The sequence below is a fragment of the Phyllostomus discolor genome, chromosome 11 (genome assembly GCF_004126475.2).
Source record: "Phyllostomus discolor isolate MPI-MPIP mPhyDis1 chromosome 11, mPhyDis1.pri.v3, whole genome shotgun sequence".
NCBI classification, from domain to species: Eukaryota; Metazoa; Chordata; class Mammalia; order Chiroptera; family Phyllostomidae; genus Phyllostomus; species Phyllostomus discolor.
In genome coordinates, this window is record NC_040913.2 from 90,316,437 (window position 1) to 90,335,268 (window position 18,832).

Below are 18,832 nucleotides of genomic sequence, written 5' to 3' on the forward strand. Positions count from 1 at the left end.
GAGCGAATTAGCACATGTCCTTTTGAGCGGGGTTGTTTAATCCATCTAGAAAGTCCACATGCAGTTAAACTTTCCATTGGAAGGGTCAGAGGTCAATAGCTCGTATTCCCAAGACACTCCTGGTCCTGAGTGTGGGCGCACTCATCCATTCCCTGGGGAAAGACGGTCACCCCAAGCAGTGTAAAGAGCTGCACTCATTTTTAAGGCATACATAGCCTCTCCTGTTGAAAAGTTACCCAAGTCAATGATTGCCGACTTGTTACTAAAGGTAACCAGGTGTTACTTACCTGGGACGTATGGAAGGGGGTTCTGAAGTGATTTTTTGTTGCCTTCTCACAGAAGGTGCTGGAAAATTTAAATGTGAGTTTTTCTTACTAATAAGACATTATACCACCTTTAGGTACTGCGATAATGGAAATACTTCATTTCTGAATTGTCTTTCTTGTCCATTATCCATTCCTCTCTTTTTCTTGAGGCTGTAACACCTCAACTTTTCTATGAGGAAAAACATTCTTGTAGCATGTAGGGTATAATGAAAGAAAATAAAAACGCTGGTGATACTTGACTCAGAAGTGTGGTTTATGCAGGAGAACCAGCGCTTGTAAAATCGCTGGAAGGGCTGCAGGAACTGGAGGCAGGAGGGCCCACTGATGCAGCTGAGCCCAAGCGCACGGGCTGTAGCTGGGACACAGGCATCAGAACATCACCTGGACCACGACTGCCATCAACTTAAACTAAGCTGGTGGCTAAACAATGAGTGCTCAGTGAGAGAGAGAGACAGAGAGACAGAGACACAGAGAGAGTGTGTGTGTGCAGAACCTCTCTTTCAGAAAACCAAACCAACAAGGCAGAGGGATATCTTTCTCCCACCCAGCATTCATCCTATAAATCTCAGTCTTGAGCATATAAATGACAGAATCTTATTTTCATTGGGAAGTCTAGCGACAGGGACGTCTAGCAGTAGAACTTTTAGCCACTCTCACCTCCAGACACAGAAGTCCGTGTGTGCACAGGGACCGAATGCAAACTTCCTGTCACACTGATCAATTCCCTGTCACAATTCTCTGGGAAATGCCCTTTTGGTAAATCAATATCCAATGCACACTAATTCACCTGCATGTTTTAAATAATACAAATAAAATGAGAACAACAACAGAATATTCTTCTACCTTATGCAACTTTGTGCCTGAAAAGGGAGCCTCAATAACATCCATTATTGTATCCATCTTTGGGTAAGATTCATTTTCTTATCGGAAAGTCAAAAGCTCCAGTAAACTTGCTATAATCCAAAGAATGAGTTATAATGAAAATCAACTCAATGTACCATTTATAAAATGTAAAGGGAAGAAAATTAAATACACGAATCACAACACTAGAAAGAAAATATAAGTATGTAAATAGATTTTTGTTTGTTTCAACTAGACACTAGATAATGATTAGCTATGAGAGGTTTCTTTCCCTCCTATATAGTCCATTTTTCTTTTGACCTTAGCCAGTACCTGAGTTGTTTAAGAATCTAAATCTGTTGTGATGACCCAAACCTTCATTTCTACTGATGCTAAACCATTGTTAAAGTTTCTTATGCAGGATTTCATGTTGGTTATTTTAATTCTCTCTGTATCCATTTTGTAGGAGTTACCTATTTCTCTTGATAATAAAGGCCAACTACTCCAAAGTAGCTGTAGTTTGGAATGTTAATTCAGAAGCACGAGGAATATAAAATAGCCAGGTGGCATTTTTAACTTCCGGCTCAATTGAACCATTATTAAATCTTCTGATGGAAATATTTATTCCGTGGGTACTAAGAACTCCACACTAGCAAAATCTAATTACAGGGGATGCAGACAATCATTTTCTGAGTGTAATTAGCTATCCTTAGATGCGGTGCTCATACATCCCGACCTTGGTTAGCAGAAAAATGGGGAGCTATGGGAGACCCAGAAGTGTATGTGAGTTCAGAATATATTCTGCCTCAGAGGGACAGGGCTCAAAGGCCACGGGGTGGCATCTTCCAACAGGTGCCATGATTCTGTTCAGTGGTCCATCCCATTATTCTCTATGGCCAATCATTTCAGGGTTATGAGTTGTGATGAAACACATTAGCCACTATTTCAGTTCTTTTAATTTTTTTTTATTAAATAGACTTGGGTGACATTGGTTAATAGGGTCATGTAGCTTTCAAATGTATATTTGTATGATATAAGATATGTATATTGTGTTCTTTTAATGGAGCAAGACTCCCTTGCTCATAAATGATATTACACGGGGTATTATAGAAATCCATACAGACTTCTGTTAGCCCTGGGATTTTATTCTTGGCGAAAGCAGGGAGCGCGGGGAAGCAGATCTGTGTCTAGAAGGTGACAGTTTTAGTCAGGAACAGGTACTAGCAACTGCATAATGAAAAGGGTTTAGTGTAATGGAACTGGCTTTAGATCACTGATGAGGAGGAACCCTAGAAAGATGTTGTTTTGGGGATCAACTTCAACTCTGATGGTAGCAGATGTGGTATGGAATTAAAGGGAAATGGGTACATTTTAGATTGAAAACTGCACATTTTTGCATAACGTCTCACCTTCATACCTGCCACACTGGTTACTTAGTGTATGACCCTATGGACCCGGATGGCGGTTGACCAGAGGACTATGGCTGACATTCACAAAATGGGTCCCTTTTATCCACTTCATTCTTGAGTCCCCTCTGGTGGCAGGTTCTGTCGGATCAGAATTCGCACGTGACACAAACATTCTCAGGTTTCTGCCTCATGTCAATGAGCCAACCCTGGTCTGCCCAGGGCTCCTGTTCACCAGACTTCTAAACCTGATCTTTCCAAATTTCTGATTGATTGGTCAAACTGTGAGTTACCACCAAGGAGTCAGTGTACTTACAGAACTCTGAAGTTTTCTCTCCCCGGGTGAGGAAGCCCAAGGTACTCCGTGCAACGGGAAGATTTGTCTTCCGGGCAGAATCTATTCTATGTAGATTGCATGGGCAGCCATTGGCTTTCCCCTGGCTTGTGCATCATTGGAACCACGTGAAAATCAGGGTGAAACCCTATCTTCCTGATCCGGTTCGCCTGGGCACTCCCCATGAAGTCCCTGGCGTCAGCTGAAGGGATTTAAAGAGACAAGCGAGAGCATCAGGGGGAATTGCACTGGGGGCACGAGGCGTGACTCCCTGCAGCTCATGTGCGCCTCCAGGGGTATTTCAGACTCCATGTCTTCCATACCATCCCTACTTCATCATGAAGTACTTCAGTGCGCAGTGACAGGCGAAATAACTCTGGGTCCCACTCTCCCGCATTCAGCTTCTTTCATGGTCTAGTGGGAAGGAAATAGTTATTTGTCAAAGGGAACGTGAGTTAGCACCAGCTTTCTGGGGATCTATGTTTGATTATGTTAAGGGAAAAAAAAGCTTAACACATTCTTCTATCTCTATTGCACCTGCAACACCTATTCTAGCCTTATTGCCTCTGCTGGGAAATAAGAAATGCAGACACGAACAGAAAATGCTGAAGAACCCCCTCTTGCTTTGAGTTCCCCTAAAATATTAGAGTAAATGTTTCACTTGGTAATGGCATTGAGGAGAACAGTTATATGCAGATTATTTTTTGCCTCTAAAATGAAAAGATTTCTCACTCATTGAGTTAGGCTTTGTACTTACCTTACTGAAGCATTCTGGGATCTCACCCCTTAGTGGCAGAATATGAAAGACACGTCACTCTGATTATCAGTTTGGAGGGGAAAAATCATATAGGCGACTGGCTTCTCCAAATGTCTCCAATTTTGCATGAGCCTGTAATTTCATAAGATATATCTCTTACCCTCTAGAATGTATTTCTCTAATCAAGCACCTAAGATCCATCCGGTTCTCTTGCCTTGAATGTTTTATCCCCGGTTGCAAAATCCAGCAGCGCTGTGGAATCTGTGAAGTAGTCCAGAATGGGGTCAGGACCTCAGTAGAAGGAATTGCTCCAGTGCTAGAGAGTTCATAGAGCCCAGCTGAACATTTCCTGATCTCCCTGCAAGAATGTTTTTATTGTTCTCTCTCTCTTTCTCTTTCTCTCTGATAGAGACAAAAATAAAAGCCCCCCCCGACAAAGTAATTGCTTAATTGCTTCCTATGAAGTGCAAGAATCTGTGTTAATGTGGTCCAATATTTGGAAATCCAATTGCATTTAGAGTCATAGATTTTTACAAATATTTAATCAAATTTGCCATGGTGCACCATCATCTACTAAGTTCTAAATGACTGTGTAGTCATTCAGTTCTGAACAAGAGAATTAAATAAAAATCTCCACCCCCACGTACTGGGGTCAGGTGATAAGCATTTGGAATACATACAGTATTGTCTCCTGAGTCAGACCTACTCAGCAGCCCTGAGCATTCTAGCTGCTTCCTGGCTCCTAATGAGTAGACACTGAAACTCGAAGTTCAGCCACCACAACTGCTCTTTTCATTCATTCGCTCCTGCTCTTGAATCCCAAAAGGCTGGGGTGTGGGTGGGAGCAGCAGGAGATCACTTCTGCCTGACTGCCTCTTGTCAAGCGTCCCTCAAGTGCGAATAATTGGCAACAGATTATCTGCTTCCGGACATTTAGCGAGTTTGTGAAAAATAAGATTTAGCTTCGCAGCCTCTGCGGAAAGAGAATCCATTTAGAAGAAAGTGTAAATAGGTGCTTCCTTACCAATCATGCAAACCCAGCACAGGCCTCTGTTCACAGTCCCTAATGATCTGGGTGGGGTCTGTTAGTTCCCTTCCATCCCCAGAGGTATCATCCAGGACCTGTGTCGTTACTATAACCTGCTGCTCTGAAGAAAATAATGAGCACTTCACTGGGAGAGCAAATCTTGGGATGTGGGGGAAGCAGTTGGAACATGGACACAATTCAAAGAAATTGTAGCCACCAGGGAGAGAGAGAGACACAGCGTCCCTGAGCTTAGGTTCCACTTTGCCTAAAGTGAGCCTTTGCCTTCGCCTTTCCATCTAAATAGCTCCTTCTTCTTCTGCTTAAATTGGTTTGAATTACAATTTTATTGACTCACAGCTGAAAGGTGATCATTAATAGAGAATCCTGAAAGAATGTTGGTGAAAGTGAGAGGGCCTGACATGGGGGATTGACGGACTAAAGTGTGAAAATGAGGCAGGTTGGGTCTCCCTCTTTTTGGCTGGGAAGTTTTCAATCTTTATTCATGAGCAAAATAGTATCTTAACTTCAGTTTCATCTTGAAATTAGATCAACCATTTAATCGGGTTAGACCTTTAGGAAATTTGGCAGAAGGATCTCAAGAAACCCAAGTATATGTGTTACTTCTTGCAGCCCATAGACATGTTCCGTAAAAAAGAATGTTCCAAAAATCTATTCCATTTGAACGTTAAATGCAAAAAAAAATTAAAACTAAAACTCAAGACTTTATGAAGGGGCCCTTTCTGCATAAGACCAATAGCAAAAGACTACTACAACTCAATCCTGAAGATTCGAAAGAATGGGTAAGTACAGGAAAGTGAGGCAAAATTAAGATAATGGAATTCTTTCCGCTGTATTCATTAAAGAATCACCACTTCCCACGAATCTGCAAGAGCAACAGAGTCAATCTGCCTTTGGCTCTCCAGTCAATTATTTGCGTTGACCCCGAGTCAGATTCCAAGATGGAAGCCATTGAACTGAGAGCAAAGGAAATGATCAAATTATTGATGAGTTGTTAAGTGACAGAACTTCCCCTCCGGGGTGTAGCCTTTTTGGCATTAATCACTGTCCCAGGGTGTTTTAAAACTGCCAGAGAAAGGGAAGTGTTTTAGGGTGTGTTATTTCTTACAAACTGTAAGCCTAGAAATAAAGGACTTTTAATTTCTCAATCACGAGTGCAAATGTCCAAGCCTCCAAACCCACAGGGAAGCAAAGCTGAGTACTTGAGCCCGGTACTCTGAGCAAAAAGAGTCACCAACGTGTGTCTGATGGAAGTCGCAGGCAGCAGTGGGCAGGGGAAAGCCTCCCAAAGGAAGGAACCGGCTGTGTAAGGAAAGTATTCCGTCCGCAGGCCTCAGAGTCTTGGCTCTTCCTTGGTTGAAAGATACCGCTGATGCTGAAAGACAAATGAGCATTCCAGGACCACACACTCATTCCTTCTTTAAAATGTGATTTCCTAAATTGTAGTTATCCTAAAACACACTGTAGTTGGGTGGTAGATTTTTTTTTCTGAGCCTTGAGGAGCTACCTCTGAATCTGACATAAATTCATGAAACTTGTTTAGAAATTCCTGACCTGGACAAGGAAGCAATTTGGGAATAGATGTGTTGCATTAGTCACTGGCACTTTCAAGATTGCCGAATTAAGAGTATCATACATACGGGTCGAACAGCTGAGCTGTAAAACTTAGTCAAGACCTATACTTCTGCCTTCTTGCAACGACTCTGCAAGTTTCCCTTTGGGAACTACGTTCCCTTTCCCCTGCGCTTGCCTCGGGGTGGGATTCCCCTCTGCTGGAGCTCCGGGGGCAGGCGATGTCTATCCCAGGGCTATGCAGACAAACCAACAGCCACCGAGGCATTGCATCTGGATCTAACTCACATTCCGTCTTCTTTCGTGGCTTTGCACGCAAAGCCGAGCACGTTATTTTGGGAACACGCTACAGCCCTTCTCCCCGCCACTACACACAGAGAAGAGGGTTTCTGCCGCCTCGGTGTGACACCTCCGCGCCGGTGATGTGAGCACGATTCCGCAGGTGAGGAAACAGATGACCTACCTGGAGTAACCTCTGCAATTAGGAAGCCTGCTGAGATCAATTAAGGCCTGATTATAAATGGGAAGGAATGCTCTTGCCTCTCCCTCCCTTTATCTTGCCTGGAATTAAACTTGGGAGAGATTGTTGTAGGCAGGAGCCGATGACCTGTAAAAATGTACTTGAGGCTAAAACTGCCTTGACTGGTCATGATAATCTTCTAAGCAATAACCTCTTTGATTTAGCCCTCCGTGGAGAACTGTGCTTGCTCACATACCTGAGACACTGCGAGGAAAGTGATTCAATAAATTAAAAATTAAACTAATAAATTCACCTGGAAAAAAAAAAACAGAGACAGTATCTAGGGCACATGTAGAAAAGGGTTGACAAAATGGTGTTTTAACTTTGTTAATGTGCAAGAAATGGGCTGGACATATTTCTAAATGGATAGAATAATTTCTCCTAGCTACAGAATAACACATCATTCTCCACGTTCTTTCTCTTTTACTCAAGAAAATAAAATGTATTGAAGTCAGTGCACCTGCTAACATTCTCAAATCCTAGGTTAGTGTATATTCAGGTTAGAACACAGTTCTATAATTGTGGAAGAAGGTATGTAACCTTAAGTGAATTATTTATATAGGGAAACATCTTAAAGGCTGAGAGAATTTAATTCAAGACTAGGGAGATGTTTCCTTCACAAAGCCTATTGTATAATTGTATTGTTTTCTATTTCCAGTTTGTTAAAAGTTAATCAATTTTGGATCATTTTAGTTTGTTTTTCTTGCCTGAAAAATAAAGAAGTTAAACCAGAATCCTGAGTCTCTTTCCTCAAAATAGAATATTCTGGTCCTTGTATTTTTAAAAATTATAGCATTTCTTTATATTAATGTATTTTCTAGAACCATATAAAACACTTCTAGTTTATAATATGTATTTTACAATGTTTATTTTAGACTATTTATTTTTCACATTTCCAAAATATGTGATTTCTTTTTACAGAAATAGTAACTGATAGAGATTTCCGTGATTTTGGAAACTTGAGGGTGGAAATGTCCTTTTCCTCCATGGCAAAAAAAAAAAAAAAAAAGAGGTACTTCCCATGACCGGAGCTTTGCAAACTCCCTTTTCTCTGAGTGTGCGTAGGGAAGAACAGACCCCGGTGCCGTGGAGGCGCAGGGACGGTAATTTGATGCATGGGCATTTTAACCCGCCTCATCGGAACGTGCCGGGGGATCATCCACGCGATGTCCGCCGGGTACATTCATCCAGAATGTAAAAATGTACAAAAAAAAATAAAAAGCCTGCCTTGATTTAAATTCTATTTAGCTGTAAAATATGTCATTTCTGTTGTGTCCATATAAGTTTATTTTTTCCAAAAAAGAAAACAGACACAATGTCTCCTTTTCTATAGGAATTTTACATCTATAGGTACATACAGACATCTAATATCACATATGCATGTAACTTAAACATAGAGTATCATTTCTTGCAGATTGTTTTTGATATATTTTAATTGAAATGTGAAAAATCAGCAGCCCTGGCTGCTGTAACTCAGTGGACTGGTGCCAGCTTTCGAAGGTCGCCAGTTTGATCCCCAGTCAGGGCACATGCCTGGGTTGCGGGCCAGGTCCCCAGTAGGGGGCGCACGAGAGGCAACCACACATTGATGTCTCTCTCCCTTTCTCCCTCCCATCCCTTCTCTCTAAAAATAAATAAATAAATCTTTAAAAAAACAGTGACTACTTCTTTAAAATAATTTTAAAATATGCTCAAGGATTTGAGAGGGAGAGGAAGGAGGAGAGAGAGAGAGAGAGAAAGAGTGAAAGAGAGACAGGGATTGGTTGTCTCCCATATGCAAACCCACAACCTAGGAATCAAACTCCCAACCTTTCGGTGTACCAGACGATGCTCCAACCACCTGAGCCACCCCACCAGGGCAATAAAGTTTACTTATTTTGTCATACACATCATACTTATTTTTACTTTCACAGTCTCAAGAACATCTGTTATCTAAATATTTTCACAGACGTGCCGCAGAAATTGAAATCATGTCTACTCACGGACACTGAAATATCACCTGCCTCTGGTTAGTTAATTGAACTAGTGATTATTCTTGAACATGTGGGTGGGTTGTTTTCTGCCTGATGTAATTACCCAATGAAGCTTGCGCCGGGGCTCTCGGCGGGGAGCTAACAGTCGGGGTGTCGTGAGGAGAAGGCACGTCTCGCTCTGTGTCCGCTGCCAGATGGGGAAGCAGACGGGTGTGTAATACATGCAGAAGTCACCACATGACCTCAGCTCTTCTCAGCATCCATTATCAGCAAGGTCAAGGGTTTTGAAAATCAAATTTTCCAACCAATAAATTACTAGGAGTCAGCTAAGAACAGGTTTCTGTTAGCAAGTTTGCGCTTTCACCTGCAAATCATTTGGAACCAAATGGGACCTTTGTTACCTGCTACTGAAATGTATGGTGATACTAATTGTTATTAATTACATGACTAAGTAAATATTTAGGCAGTTACTAAAAAAGAGGCTACTTAATATTTTACCTTTCTCTCTTTCTCTGAGTAATAATTTAAATATTAATTTCAATAAAATTATTCCTCTGAACATTGGTAAAAAGAAATTTTAACTTGAAGGCCAATTTATATATGTCCCATGTGTGTGCATATATACACGTATCTATCTATCTATCTAAGTAATGACTTGTTATAATTATCATAGTATGCTATCCTAGAGACAGAAGTTCATTTTTTCTGCAATAATGTAACTGTTGGGATTTTCATCCTAATTACATGCACTTATATGAAAACGTTACTTAACACCAGTGTTATAGCAAAGTATATGTACTTATTTCTTAATATCCTAGTTAACCAGCAGGTATCCTCAGGTGTTCTGTCATTACAAAAAATGTTACAAAAAAAGTATAAGAGAATGCATTCTTGTCCCTAATCTGAAAAGGAAAGTTATCATAGTACCCAGAAAATAACACTCAGAAAATAACATTTACATTCCATTTAATACCTGCTGACATGTTCCCACAATGGCCATGGTATTGGTTTCATTTGTTAAATGTAACTGTTGCGCAAATGATTTAATTATTTAAAACCTGCAATACTAAATTGGAATAGTGTGAAAACACAGTAACATAAAGTAATTGAGATTAATGTCATAAATTCACATAGTAAACATAAATAAATTCAACTTGTAGAAGTATGTATCTGCTAAAATATGCCAAAAACTCTTCAAAGTCAGCAGTGAGGGAAAAAAAGACACTTAAAAACAAAATAAAACAACAGAAACAGAAAAGAGTCCTGAACAGATTCTGCACCAAAGAAGATACACAAATGGGAAACGATCATATGGAAAGCTATTCCATGCTAGGAAATAGGAAGTTAAAACTACATTGACACCCTTCAATGTACCCATTTGAGTGGCTAGATTAGAGGGGGAATGACAATGTCAAATGCTGGTGGGAAATCAAAATGATGCAGCCACTTGGGAAGACAGTTGACAGTTGTGAAAATATAAACCTCCCTGCAGAGTTTTGGGCTCTATCTGTAATAGGTAAATACTGAAAAAAAAAAAGACAAGATATCCCATAATAAGTCAATGAGGTAAATAAACTGATACATCTCTACAATGGACTGAAATGAAATCATAAAAATTTAAAAATAGCGCCCTGGCTGGCGTAGCTCAGTGGATTGAGCGCGGGCTGGGAACCAAAGTGTCCCAGGTTTGATTCCCAGCCAGGGTACATTCCTGGGTTGCAGGCCATAAGCCCCAGCAACCGCACATTGATGTTTCTCTCTCTCTCTCTCTCTCCCTCCCTCCCTCCCTCCCTCCCTTCCCTCCCCTCTCTAAAAATAAATAAATAAAATCTTAAAAAAAAATAAGTGTCTCTATTAAAAAAAAATTTAAAAATAGCTATCAAGGCAAATAAACACTTGAGTGAATCTCAAATGCATATTGCTAACTGAAAGAGGGCAGTCTGAAAAATATATATATATATTGCATGATTTTTATATATGTATATATATATATATATAATTTTCAGGGTGGAGCAAGAGTAAGTTTACAGATGTTTGTATGGAAGGTCATACAATAATTAATAAATAATAATGCAAGAAGAAACTCTGTCTTGACTACTCACAATGGTAAACCTACTTTTGCCCCACTCGGTATGACATTCTGGAAAATTCAACACTACAGTGATGGTAAGCAAACCAGTGCTTGCCAGCTCAGAAAGGTGGGCGGGGTGAGTAAGTACAGCACAGGGCACTATTTTTAGGGTGCTGAAATTACTATCTATGACACTAGCACGGTGAATACAAGACATGAATCATTTGTCAAAACTCATTGAATTTGATAGCACAAAGTGTAAACCATGACCTACGCAACTGATACAAAACATTAAGAGGCCAGATAAATACAGGATGGATTCAGAACATGAAAAATAATTCACCTTCATTACAAATAGATCAAACAACCTTACTACAAGGGTTGGGCAGTGAGGTGCAGTAAGATGAGACAATGTGGATGGATCTCGAAAATATTATGCTAAGCGATAAAAGCCAGAAAAAGTCAAGAACTATATGATTTCACCCACATGTGGGATACAAAACTGAAAGCCACAAATAAGTGAACAAGAAAAGCAAAAACAAAAATCATAGACACAGACAACAGTATGGCAGTTATGAGATAGAAAGGTGTGGGGGTAGTACAGGGTAAAGGGGGTCAAAACATATGGTAATGGAAGAAGATTTGATTTTGGGTATTAGGCACACAATGAAATATACAAGTAATGTATCATAGAATTGCACACTTGAAACTTATATAATTTTATTAACCAGTATCAACCCAATACATTTAATTAAAAATCATTGCTGCCATTAATATACATGTCTTTCTGATTTAGTATTTTGGGTTACTTTGGATAAATACCTAGAAGTGGAATTTCTGGGTCCTTCTTTGTCTTTTGTTATAGAGTTTGTTTGGAAGTCAGTTTTGTCTGGGATGTATTTTTCCCTTTACTTTCAATCTGTGTGTGTTTTTCAATTTGAAGTGAGCCTCTTTAGATAATGTTTGTAAAAGGACTTGTTTTGTTATCCATTCAGCCAACCTTATGTCTTTTGATTAAAGCATTTAAGTCATTTGCATTCAAAGAATTATTGATAGATATTTATTTATTGCCATTTTATTATTCATATTATTTCTTCTTAAAATGATCCTTTAACATTTCTTATCATACTGGTTTGAGGTTGATGAATTCCTTTAGTTTTTTTTTTCTCTTTTATTTTGCTGTGTGAGTGTTTGTATGTTTTGTCTGGGAGTTCTTTATCTGTCTCTTGATACTAAATGATTGCTTTTTCTGGATACAGTGATCTTAATTTCAGGCCCTTGCTTTATATCACTTTGTATTCTGGATCAATTCCTTCTTGTCTGAAATGTTTCTCTTGAGAAATCAGCTGACAATCTTATGGGAAGCACTCTTGTAGTTAACTGACTGATTTTCTCTTGCTGCTTTTAAGATTCTCTCTGTCTTTAAACTTTTGCAATTTAGTTATGGTGTGTCTTAGTGTGGGCCTCTTTGGGTTTATCTTGTTTGGGATTCTCTGTGCTTTCTAGACTTGTATGTCAATTTCCTTCACCAGGTTGGGGAAGTTGTCATTATTTATTCAAATAAGTTTTTAATTGCTTGCTCCCTTGTTTCTCCTTCTGACTTTGCTATGATGTGAATGTTGGTTTGCTTGAGGTTGTCCCAGAAACTCCTTACACTATCCTCTTTTTTATTTCTGCTGTTTTGATTGGGTGTTTTCTTCTTTCTTATCTTCCAGAACACTAATTTTATAAATCTGTTTACTCATCACATACATCTTTTTGAGTTAGTGCTTGTCCATATTTATGTGGGTTATGATTATTTGTCTTTTATTGTTGAGTATTGAGTACTCTTTTTATATTCTAGATACAAATCACTTGGCAGGTATACAATTTGTAACTATATTCTCCTATTTTGAGAACTGTCTTTTCATTTTTATGTTTTTTTCTATTAACATTTACTTAGAATATCTCTAATATGTTTCCATGCCAATATATTTGTTTTTTCCAGTCTTTTGTTAGGAGAACTAATTTCTAAATTTTTTCAGTGCTGCTGTTTCTTGCCATTTTCTTAACCTACTTTATTCTTCCACATAGAACTAATTGGAATATTATATATTTACTGGTTAATTGATTTTGTACTTTCTTCTCTTGCCATTAACTACAATTTTTGCCCTTGAGTAGTCTATTTGTTATTCCTAGCAATGATTTTCTTAAATATCTTTGAGAAATATATACTGGTATTCAGTATTTTCTAATTGATATGTCCATGTTATAGCCTTCTTCCTTTTTGTTTTTATCAAATTTTGGGGGGTGACACTGGTGAACAAAATTATGCAGGTTTCAGGTGAATGGTTCTACAACACATTATCTGCACACTGTACTGTGAGTTCACCACCCCAAGTCAAGTCTCTGCCCATCACCGTTTATCCCCATATACCCTCCTCCAACTGCCTCCACTCTCCTTTCCCCATGGTGATTACCACACTGTTGTCTGTGTCCATGTTTTTTTTTCTCATTTTTATTTCTTTTTTGTTCAATCCCTCCACCTCCTCCATCAAGCCAACAACTGTTAGCTTGCTCTTTATCTATGAATCTGACAGTATTTTGCTTTTTTCTTTTTGCCTGTTAGTTCATTTTGTTCAATAGATTCCACATATAAGTGAAATCATATGGCATTTGTCTTTCTCTGACTGGCTTATTTTACTTAGCATAATGCTCTCCACGTTTATCCATACTATTGTAAAGGATGAGAATTCCTTCTTTTTTACAGATGAGTAGTATTCTATTTTGTAAATGTACTACAGTTTTTATCTGCTCATCTACAGATGGACACTTGGGCTGTTTCCAAATCTTAGCTCTTATAAATAACTGTTTTTTTAAGAATGGCTGGAGGAAAGGCTATATTTTCACTATTTCCTTAATTTCATTTACCTGAATGTAAATGTGGAACACTAAATGTGGAAAGCCTTACTAATGGAATATACAATGGTCTAGATCTTTTATATAATTCTAAATTTTTGTCAGATAGTAGTACTAAGAGCTATAGGAAGAAACAGAGCAAGTCCTTAAGACAAGTGGTATAGAAATTATTCGATTTAACATAAATTATAACTCCTTACTCTAAATGTCCTTACACATTTTATTCCCAGTGGAAGAAGAAGTGTTAAGATGTAAGGCCAGAGGTATCTTCCTGAATTATAGTGGCTGGGAAGACATTAGCGGTTCTTTCTATATTCGAGCCAACTGTTAACAGCTTAGAGGTCTTAAGAGAACATGATGGGTATAAACTCAACGACTGTTTAACCTAATTTAGGATAGTTACTCTCTAACCTTCTCTAATTTTCAACACTTGCTAAAGTAAAGGATAGAAGTTTAATAACATAAAATATCATGCCGTATAGGATTTCTGAGTACCATTATTTCCGAATACCTCATATCAAATAATTTCATAAATTTAACAGAATATGTTTTTCTTTACTTTCTGAGGTTTTAAAATATATTTTATACTTTGGAAATGCTAATATTTCCATTAACCAACTCATAAAAATTACCTGTAACTGTCATTATTTAATAATGATTAGATACTACAAAATGCTATAAATGTATTAACTTCACGTTTTCATTTTTAACATCTGTGAAATTAGGTTGAGTCTTACAGTGGCTAGCATGTCAAAATGTAACTGGGAAAATTTTTCTTTCTTGGTGGTATGAAAATGAAGGAAATAGTTTGCTTATTAGACATTGCTTTATATTTGTACATTAAACTCTACTCATTTTTCTAATGTAACTTAAGGAAAGATATAGAATCAAATAAAAATAAAACCAGTAACAAGCATAATCTGAGACAGTCTACTTTAATATCTGTACAGAGTGTTCTTTTTATGATATTTAGGTTTCTCTTAAAAAACAGTCATATTTCCAAAGAAGGGATCTTGGAATTATGCTTGAAATTAGATGCAAATGGTCATGTAAATATACATATTAAGTAATCTTAAATAACATATTATAATAGTTATGGACATAACTACATATATTATAATATCGAAATGGAATTAACTAGCATGAGGAATACATATCATTATTGCCACTTCTAATGAATGAACGCACATTTAGAACATGTAATACTACCCAGATTCTGCTGTCATGAATGAGGCCATTGAGTCAGGTCTTTCAGAGAGGTACAAGTAACAAAGAATATAGAGAAAATCCGAGTAACAACGCACTGTTATTTTTAACTGTGACTGAGTAGATTTTTAAGAAATAATCCTAGTAAGTGGGCTGCATTTCTTAAATAGTTAACACTAACACATTTCAAATTAAAAACTTCAAGTTAATACATTGCAAGGCTTTTGCTTCCCATGAAACCCCTGGGGTGTCCCGATGCCAGGCTCAGAACACACCCCACTGGGAGAGAAGCCCCGCCCACTACACTCACGTGACCTGCAGAGCGTCTGGGAGGCAGAGATGCATCTGACCCAAGGAGGTGGGAGGGGGTGGGTAAATGTGTCGACTGTGTCCAGAATCTCTAAAATAAATGAGCTAGTTAATAATTAATTCACGAAGAGTTTATTTTAGTTTCTCTAATCTCCTTCTATATTCCTCTCTTGAATACATTGTCTAATGAAATAAATTTGAACTGTGGGCCCAAGTATTATTTCCCTTTGGAAATGAAATGAAATAAAACTAGATCTTTGATCTCAACAGAGGAGTCGTGGGTAAATAAATGATTTTGAAAGCCATCATCTATAGGGCAACATAATTCCACAGGAGAAAGTTCTTTAGTCCCGTTGTGTTTCTGTTTTCCATAAAAGGAAATGCACACACCAAACCTAGCAAATTTAGAACACAGATGAAAAAAACAAAATATAATTATCCTTTAATTGACAAGGCCCAGAAGAGTCTTGATCAGATTAAGGAAAGAAACCTGTGCTGATGTCATAAGACTTTTATGTGGAAGCTGTCACTGAGGTGCTGAGATACAGCAGGTCAGAAATTCTGCAAGTCCAGACCAAGATGCAGATTTTATAGAACATTTCTAAAACTCTATTTCATGATTCTCACATTGAGAATAAAAAAGACCCTTAGGGCGGAATATGCTGTCAAATATTCCCTGCCTAGGAAACACAGAACCTGTGTATTGCAGGCTTTAATCTGCTGCTCTTCGCTCCTTTTCAAGACTGAAGAGATTAGAACCCAGGCTTGCAAAGTGGGAGGAGGAGAGGGTTAAAAGAACAGCCACAAAACAACCCAGAAGAAAGATCTGGCCTGCCTCTCATCCCTGGAAGGAAAGTCATTGTGATTTTTAAAGAAGTTGGATGTTGGAAGCTTAATTATCAAATAGGACCTAAATTCACAATACTGATTTAAAACTGGTCGGCAATGTACAGTGGTATTAATGGTATTTCTAGTTTTGTCATGCATTCTCCAAACTTTTAAAAATTAAATGTACCAATTTTAAAAATTCGTAGAAAACATAAGGGAGTTTTCCTATTTTTTGTTCTAAATAGCATACATTGGCTATGTGTTCTTAAGTTACTAAATAGTTTCGTCTGGTGCTTTAAACAAGTGGATCTTTTGGTGGTGTGTGCATTCCGAGGTACATGCAGGATGAAGTGACAACACCCCACTGTCTCCTGGGAAACAGAAGAGAGGTCTTTCCCTATTTTTCTAGGCCGTCCCTTAAGTGGCTGTAGATAATGTATCGGCAGGTTCTCCTCCGTGTCTGTGTGTGATATTGTCCTCAACTCTCTAGCACCCTCCTTGTGTGACAGCGGCCCTGTGGGTCCTCGTGCGGTGTGGCCGTTCCTTTCCGGACTGCGAATCTGTAAAAGAGCTAATGGGAGCATAGGCTTCCTGGCCCCTAGGTGCTGTTTTAGGCACTTAAAATATTATTTATTTATTCCTCTCAACAACTGTGATTGGAAAGTGCTGCGATTATACACATTATAAAACCGAGGAGACCTATGCCCAGAGAGGCTAAGGGCCATGTCCAAGGCCACAGGGCCACTTAAGCATGAGCGCTGGGATTGGGCTCCTGGCACGCGGGCTAAAGTGGCCGCCAAGGTTCCTATTGCCCTGCACACTGTGGAGTCCTCCCAAAACCCAGAAGCAGGGAGAGTGCTCTGACCATTGTACAGAGCTCACCAGGCGGCAGGGAGAGCTGGAGTGGGAGGGGTTGTTGCCGACAGAAAGGAGGTCTGATGAATGGGCAGGTGTCCGGGCAGAAAGGGGTGAAGAGCTGAGCCAGCGTAGTGGCAAAGCAGCCAGTGGGGGTGATGGAGATGGAAGGGAAGGAGATGTCGCATTAGAGGGAGGTGAGCAGGGGGAACAGGACGAGGAGTACTTCGGTTTTCTGGCTCTGAAAAAAGAAACCTCTTTGTCAGCTGCTTACTTCTAACTGAACCTTCCTACTCTGCGGAGAGTGTATTATGCAGAAGGTATAAACTGCCCTGTACATGAGAGTGTATGGGTTTGGAATGATGACGTAAATATAACCCCAAACTGGAAGCTGAGAAAGGAAGAAATAAAGGTTTTATGTCAGACACAGCCTGTTCCCAAACAAGCACCACGTTCGAAAGGACACGCTGGGACTTAATGACCCGATGATGGGCCCCAGGGGACCTGAGACACGGCACCTGTAGGCAGATGTGCACCTGCCCTTGCACCTGCGTGCTTCTCTGGGGAGAGGGTCTGCCGCTGGTGCCAGGGTCTCAGAGGGTGTTGTGACACACCCAGGCTTACACACCACAGTCCTAGACTGGGTATAAAAGCCACACTCGTTCTTTCCACCATAGTGTGCTGATTAATATTACAAACAGACTCCGCAGACAGACCGCCTCAGTTTAAAGCCGCCCACCTTACTATGACCGTGGACAAGCTTCTCACTCTCTCCATGCCTCAGTTTCCCCATCTGAAAATTGGGAGTCTGTTATAGTGGCTTTGGGGTTAATTTAGCTAACAGAGAGAAAGTCTTTGTGGTGGTAACTAGCACCCACTATAAGCTCTGGTAGCTAATACTTTGTAATGTTCCCCTTGAATCGGCCATGTTTTTTTTCCCCAACACAAAACTGTATCTTGCAATCTTCCCTGCCATAGAATTATAGTGAGAGATTACATTAGCCTCACATGATGCAAGATCATTCACTTAGTAACTGCGTATGAAACTAAGAGGCACCATCCCCCGTTAGATAGGGTGGGGCAACACCCATCATCGAACCCTGCACAAGGACAAAGTGTGCACACATCACTAGTTGTGTATTTGATGGTCCCCCACCTACAAACACTCTGATTCTGTAGGTCTGTGCCGGGGCTCAGCTTTTCCATTTCTAACAAGGGACCCCCGCCCGGTGTGAATGAATCTGGCCTTCAGTTGCTCTGCTTTATGCGGGTTTTTTTTTTTTTTTGCACCTACAACCCTCTTAGTTATCTTTGTCAAGTGTGATGTGATCTCTGCATCAATAGCTCGCACACAAATTATCACACAGGTAAAATGGACACACACATGTCCTTTCTTTAAAAAAAACTAGCTTCTTTTCTCTCCTCTGAAAAAAAATCACCTATCACTTTTTGCTCCCAAGATAGCTAATGTTATTTAAAAATATTTCTTATGCCTGGCTGGTGAGGCTCAGTGGATTGAGCACGGGCCTGCAAACCAAAGGGTCGCTGGTCCGATTCCCAGTCAGGGCACCTGCCTAGGTCATGGGCCAGTTCCCCAACTGGGGGTATGTGAGAGGCAACCACACATTGATGCTTCTCTCTTTCCCCTTCCTTTCCCCTCTCCATAAATCAATAAATCAATAAATAAATGCAATTTCTCATGAAACACTTATAATTTGGAGGCACTCAAATTTCTACCCCCAACAGCTTCATGCCCTCTCATGGCAGTGCCTTTGCCACATAACCTCCAAGAGGTGACTGTGTCAATCACAGTCATGTTTTTTTTTAAGCAGTGTTTTGATTTGTTTTTAAGATTTTATTTATTTATTATTTTTAGAGAGGGAAGAGAGGGA